The sequence below is a fragment of the Apodemus sylvaticus genome, chromosome 18 (assembly GCF_947179515.1).
Source record: "Apodemus sylvaticus chromosome 18, mApoSyl1.1, whole genome shotgun sequence".
Taxonomy (NCBI): domain Eukaryota; kingdom Metazoa; phylum Chordata; class Mammalia; order Rodentia; family Muridae; genus Apodemus; species Apodemus sylvaticus.
The window spans coordinates 57,576,167-57,582,950 of record NC_067489.1 but is presented as its reverse complement, the minus strand read 5'-3'; the positions used below and the strand labels follow the sequence as shown (position 1 = coordinate 57,582,950).

The window sequence follows — 6,784 nt, the reverse complement described above, 5'->3', positions numbered from 1 at the left end:
TCTCCTGAATATTGCGGTGGGCATATATTGTTTGTCAGGAAGGACATGGATGCAGATTCTGGTATCTGGGCACTGACTGCTGTAGGCTCTGAGTACCAGAGGCAAAGGCTGGCTCAGAACAATAGCTCTGTCGATGGAGCGTGTTGTCCCTGCTTCAGAGCACGAGCTTTGTGTTTCTTTGCATTGCATGTTCTTCATTAGAAGCTCGTTAATGTCAACATCATCTCTCATTATGCAGTTCCCCGCTTTCTACTTAGACTAACTGCTTCTCTTCAGTGGGAAACCCCTTTTCTCTGTTTTTCTTTTGGGGCCTTTTGTTAATCTTCAGTCCCACATTGGACTATTGAGGAAAACAGAGTTCTACTTGACTTCCAAGTTTCTCCTCCATTTTCTAGCCCAGCTATCTTTGTACTTGATGTGGTTTTAGATTCCTGATTTAAATGCACAAATAAAAAAGATCAGATTTCTCTTCTGAGGTATTCATGTAGTATTAGAGAAGACAAATAATACACCTATTATGCATGTTGATAGTGTAGGAAGTTACAAGGAGATGTGTATGGGGAAAGTATCCAGCAAGGCAGTGAGGGAAGTCTCCTCAAAACTTAACATTTGAGCATGGGTGGAGGAAGAGGAAGAAAGACATTAGGGACATGTTGAAAATTTGCATTGGGGGGGGGGGGTTGTAAAATTCTTGCCCATGTTGTCTGAGTAGCACAGTGTCTTAGGGAATGTACTAAGAGTCATGTGGTTCATCTTTAGCAATCACTTAAGATCTGCAGGCATGATCATAAACTCATACAAGTCACAGGTTTGGAATGTGTTTCTGCCCCCATCTAGCTATGGTACAGCCATGTGTGAAGTAGATGGCAAGTTGGATTTAACAAGAATAGATCAATATAAGAATAGGCCTTTAAAAATATTTGAGCGCCTGTATATAATGATTGCCTATGAGATTTCTGCTGAGTTCTTAAGGAAGGATGCATATTTTGGGAATCAGGATAACTAGTGGAAAAAGAGCCTATTGTGTGTGCTCCCTGGTCTTATATAAATAATATTAACATCCATTCTAACATTTGTTGAACCCCTAATATACTCTGATATGCAGTATAAAGTGATTTAAATGGATTATTCATGTTTAATCTTCACTGAGCTATAAGAAAAAGATATATTATAATGTTCATTTTGCAAAGGCGAATATTGAAAGAGCATTTCCATGTGGTTATCATAATGTTGACCCTGTCTACAGTGGATGAATTATTTTGAGATCAAATATGTTTTATATGTTTGAAATGTATACTCTTCTATGGCTATACAGATATCACTACTTCTATTCAGTGGTCAGAAGATCTGAACATTCATAATATGAAATTTAATTAAATGGCTAAAGGTAACAATGGTAAGAATTTTCATTATCCCCAGACATAAGACTGAAAGTAACTTGTGCATGTCGGGATAGGTTTTATTTCCTGTGCTCAGTCTTGTACGCTCAAAAACATTAAAGGAGGCACAAGAGCACAAAGGAATATTAATCTGTTAAAGTAAGATATTTTAGTATATAATTCCTTAGTTTTTCTTCAAAAGGTATTTGATTTACATTTTTTTTTATTTCATGGACTTTCAACCACAAACTGGCTTTTAACTAATATTTCATTCTGCTTATGTGTGTAATTTCAGAAATAAGTGAGGATGATCTGATTCCATATAAGTCTCAAATGATAGAGTATGCACTTATCAGTAAGCACAGAAAGACGAATACAATTATCAAAGGCAAATACAAATTAAGCACTTTCTCTTGATAAGCCCCTCAAAGAAGCCAGAAAAAGCATAGCAAATGGACTCATGAAATTGAGTTATAAGTTGACAAAGAGCTGCTTCCGCCTTAGCTGTCAGTTCTTGATATCCTTTGTTCAATTTAAGAAAAACAACTGGAAGAAGGACTGAGAAGATAGTCCAGCGAGGAAGAAAATGGCCTTGTTGAGGCCTTTAGTTTGTTCCTTAAGAGATCAAGTGACAATAAGGGAAAAGGCTCAGGTGTGACAACTGACCTGGATAATTTTATGTTAAATTGACCCAAGCTACAGTCATTAGAAAGGAGGGAACCTTGGTTGAGAGAGTGCCTCCACAGAATCCAGATGGAGGACACTTTCTTAGTGACTGATGGAGGAGGCTCCAGCCTGCTGTGGGTGGGGCCACACCTGGGTTGGTGGTTCTGTGTTCTGTGAGAAAGCAGGCTGAGTCAGCCTTAACTCTCCTGGCTTCCTCCAGTGATAGACTACAATGTGGAAATTAAACCAAATAAACCCGTTCCTTCCCATCTTGCTCTTTGGTCATAGTGCTCTATCATGACAATAGTAATCCTAGCTAGGACAGAAACACCCACTTATGATCCCAACACTGGGAAAGCAGAAACAGGCAGATCTCTAGGACTTCCTAGACAGATGGCCTGGCCTGCTTGTTGAGTTCCAAACTGGTAAAAAGATCCTATCTCAGATTTCAGAAAGCCAAGTGAAACACACTTGTGGAGAAACCTGACATTTTCCCATGTCCACATCTGTGTGCACATGAACTTGCATATGTATGTACCATCTCTCTCTCTCTCTCTCTCTCTCTCTCTCTCTCTCTCTCTCTCTCTCTTACACACACACACACAGATGTTTCAATATCTCAAATGCAATATACATTGCTTAGAATCCATTATTAAAGAAGAAATACTTTCAGTGTCTTCTCTGGAATCTGCAGCCTAGGGACTCAGATAACTTAGTTGCCACTTCAGAGGGAGGAATAAGGAAAGCTGGAATTCTGGGATAGTTATTATCTCCTTCTATCCTTTTTGGGCAACTCCTTTAAATTACCTATGTAACTGGTAGCTTTAAAAGGGCATTGGAAATAACTAAATACAATATTTCAACTAACCTCTATTCAAGGGTGTTTTAAAAAATTACAGTGGGAAGAGGGAAGAGCTTTATTCTGTGATCATGCACACCATATTTAATCAGGGAGAAAAAGGGAAACACATCATCACAGGCATGTAATCCATTCCCACAGCTATGAGGCACCATCAGGTCCCCTTTATTTCTTCACACTTCTCCCAATGGAGGCTGTCACTTTTAATTGACTTAAGTGATAGAAGCTTCCTGAACTCTGCTGGGAAGTTAGTTCTAGGCTAATGCTTCTTTTAAATCTCATTTCGTCTCATTTGTGCTTAGGAAAGATAGCAAGAACTTAAACGTTATTTACCTGTCTTGTTCCTTCAACTTGTCTGTATGAGATCTCTATACAATTCTCTTGAAGACAATTCTCTTTGTAGAGAGAAACAAAAATGTCAGAAAACGGCACATTATTATCACTGACAAATGTAGGGCAGGCTGTCCTCAGTGATACCCCAACTTTATCCTGATCTTATTTTTTTCCATTTTGTTTTGACACAGAATTGCTTTGAATCTCTGTCAAACAACAAATAGAACTTCACAGGGAAATTAAAGAGTATAAATAGACAATTTTGAGAAGAAGAATTAGAAGCAACCATTAGTAATCAAAAACGTAGATGAAAATGATCACACCATTAGTGGTGTTTTATTAAACAGAGTAGATGATGTCATGGTCTGATGTAGAATTTTAATCCACTTTTCAGAAGGACGGAAGACTCCCCACTACCTTGGAAAATAACTTGAAAGTATTTAGCCAGTTTGATTTAGTATTCATTTTAATATGCAAATTTTCTTTAAGATAATGTACCCAGATATTTTATTTTTCTAGTTCTGTAAAATAATTTACAAAGGGGTCATTATGTAGTTTGGCCTACATGTTCAGATGTAAAAAACAAACTATTCTTATCACTATTGATTTATTTCTCATTTAGCTATCTATATCTTTGTGCATATTATCTGAATTTCATTAAATTTTTTCTATTATGGACCTCAACATTCAGAAATGATTTTTACCTCATTTCCATGTTAATTTCCTGGGTTATGTCTGGAATTTCATTAACTAAATATAAATGTCTTTCATGGAGAAAAAGGAGAAATTAATTTTCTTATACCAGAATATCGTCTTTGAACAAAGTAAAGAAAGTACAGGGATCACTGCAGAATCATTTGGAGTCATGGTCAGTCTTGGGAAGCTTTCTTCCATAATGTGTTTGAGATTTTCTTCACACTTTGGTACTCACAGCCACACAGTGGGTACAGGGGACTCTGATCACGAGCATAGCTCGTGGCTCCGTGCCTGCCTATTGCTCATTCACTGCCTTTGATTCCCAGCTTCTTCATGTTAACCTAGTCTTCTCTTCACACATTGTATTGCTTGCTCTATATCAGTAATCACTCTTTTTCTCAGATCTAATGATAAGAAGTACTTAATTTGATTTCATTATAACCAAGTCATGTGAGATATTTATATACATTAATATTATGTCCAGATTTTTAAAAAAATATTATAATTCCTTAATCATTTTTTTACACTCCAGTCATTATCCCCCTTCTGGTCCATCCCTCTGACTGTTCCTCATTCTGTTACTTCTTCCCCATCCATTACTTCTCCCCAATTTCCAAGAGAATGTCCCCCATACCCACCCCACCATACCTCCCCACGTCCTAGGGCCTGAAGTCTCTCAAGGGTTGGTCACATCTTCTCTGAGCCCAAATCAGGCAGTCCTCTGCTGTGTTGGGGCCCTCATATCCCCTGGTATACACTGGTTCGTGGCTCAGTGTCTGAGAAATCTCGGGGATCCAAGTTAGTTGAGACTGCTGGTCTTCCTATGGGGTTGGCCTCCTTCTCAATTTCTTCAAGTCTTTATCTAATTCGACCAAAGAGATTCCCGGCTTCTGATCATTGAAAAATATGGAACACTTCATGAATTTGCATGTCATCCTTTTGCAGGGGCCATGCTAATCTTCTTTGTATGGTTCTAATTTTAGTATATCTGTTGCTAAGTTGAGCACTTAGATCCAGATTTATTAATCTTGGTATAATGTTCACATATTATATTCATATATATGTATATTTCTCATCTTTATTGCTAGGTATATAAGCATGGTTTTATGAATATTTTGTTGATAACTGACCTATTGTTCTTTTGTTGGTTGTTGATACTCAATTTAGTACCTTCTAGACAAATCCTCTACTGCTTGAGTTACCATCCTGAGCTGGGGTTGTCTACCTTTGCTATTCTAACTGGGCTTCTGAGCACTAAGGTATTTATTCAATATTATTCTTTATTTTTCTAGGAGGATATGACTTCTTACCCAAAGGTTTATGTTCTAGAAGCCTGGGTCACAATGTATTCAAAGGTGGTAAAATCTGTAAATGTTGGTTGCCAATGGAGGGTATTATATTCTTGGGATAACTGGGAGCAATTAATGCTTCTTTGATAGGGAGGCTTGGATCTCCTGAGGCTGTATTGGTTATGCTGAGAGTAGATTATCATACGCAAGATCAGATATTGTCTCTTGTTCTCCTGATTCTTTTTTAATTACTACAGCCCGTGATCTTTATTTTACTTGGTTTTCACTCTGTAATGTCATGTGATTACCTTTGCTATCTTATGGCATAGCTGAAGTCCAATACCCAGAGATGGTATTTTGCTGTCATTAAATTTAAATATGTATATTTGTGTAAATTTTTTTCTCTCTCAATATACATAATATACATAATATTTATATATGCACATATTCACAATACATACATGCATATTACATACACATGTAACATGTGTGGATACATACATACATACATGCATATATAGATATATATCATATACATAATATACATCATATACATACACATACACATACACATATACATATACATTTACATATACATTTACATATACTTCATATACATACACATACACATACATGTGTATATGTATTTAATTTCTACCACTAAAAATTAAAATCTGGAAACTCCGGTATTCTTCTTTCCACTTCCTGACGGCCTATGACTTGAACTATTCTTATCTGCCACAATGACCTGGACTGACACCTGTGAAATTATTCTGGTTACTACTGCTTGCTGTATTTCAGTGTTGGTGGCTAAGCCCATCAAGCATTTGGCTTCTTTTCAAGTGAGTGAGGCACAAATCTTCTAAGACAATTTTTGAACTTCATTTTCTACAAGCTCATTTAAATTTTTAATGTGCTGACCTCTGACTGTGGAACTAGAGATTTCACGATGATTCTTTCTAGATTGCTTGTTCGCATGCCTTTGGATTTTAACTTCACAGTGGCAGAATTATTTCCCTTTCCCTTCCTTCCTCCACATTTCTGGACATCATAGGTGAGTTCTGCTGCTTTTGATTACTTTACTATTTTCCTTTTGTGGATGGTGGTTGTCTGCTTCATCTCATAGAACCTCCATAGCATAAGCGTTGCTCTTGTGGGCACAGGGTCTTTTGTGATAGTGAGGATGATTAACATGATTTTAGCACATGCAGTTCACACTGATACCTCATCCATGAAGGATTAAAGGAGAAAGACAATCTGTCCTATTACAGTCATTTTGTCCTGTACCTCGCTTTCCTGTTCCAAGAATTCATACAAGACATTCTCAGGTTATTTGGAAATGGAGCTTTATCTATAGCCAGTTGGTTCTTAACTTTACTGCCTCTTCCATAGTACACAGTGTAGAATCAATTGACGTAGGAATCATCCCTCTCTCTGGTTGGTAACACAGTAATTATATTTTCTTCTTGCAATTATTTATGTAAAGACAAATGTGTAATTTGTTGGAATCTCATAAAGGCTATAAGGAATCTGTTTCTTCCTAGCCATAATAAGAGAAGACA

General features: G+C 37.0%; 1 non-coding gene across 1 annotated transcript; it reads right to left on the bottom strand.

The window, feature by feature from the left end:
- Positions 1–4,833: 4,833 nt before the first annotated feature.
- On the bottom strand, positions 4,834–4,940 carry LOC127669059 (U6 spliceosomal RNA). Its single transcript, XR_007974270.1, has one exon. It is a non-coding gene; the product is annotated as a U6 spliceosomal RNA (small nuclear RNA).
- Between the last annotated feature and the right edge of the window lie 1,844 nt (positions 4,941–6,784).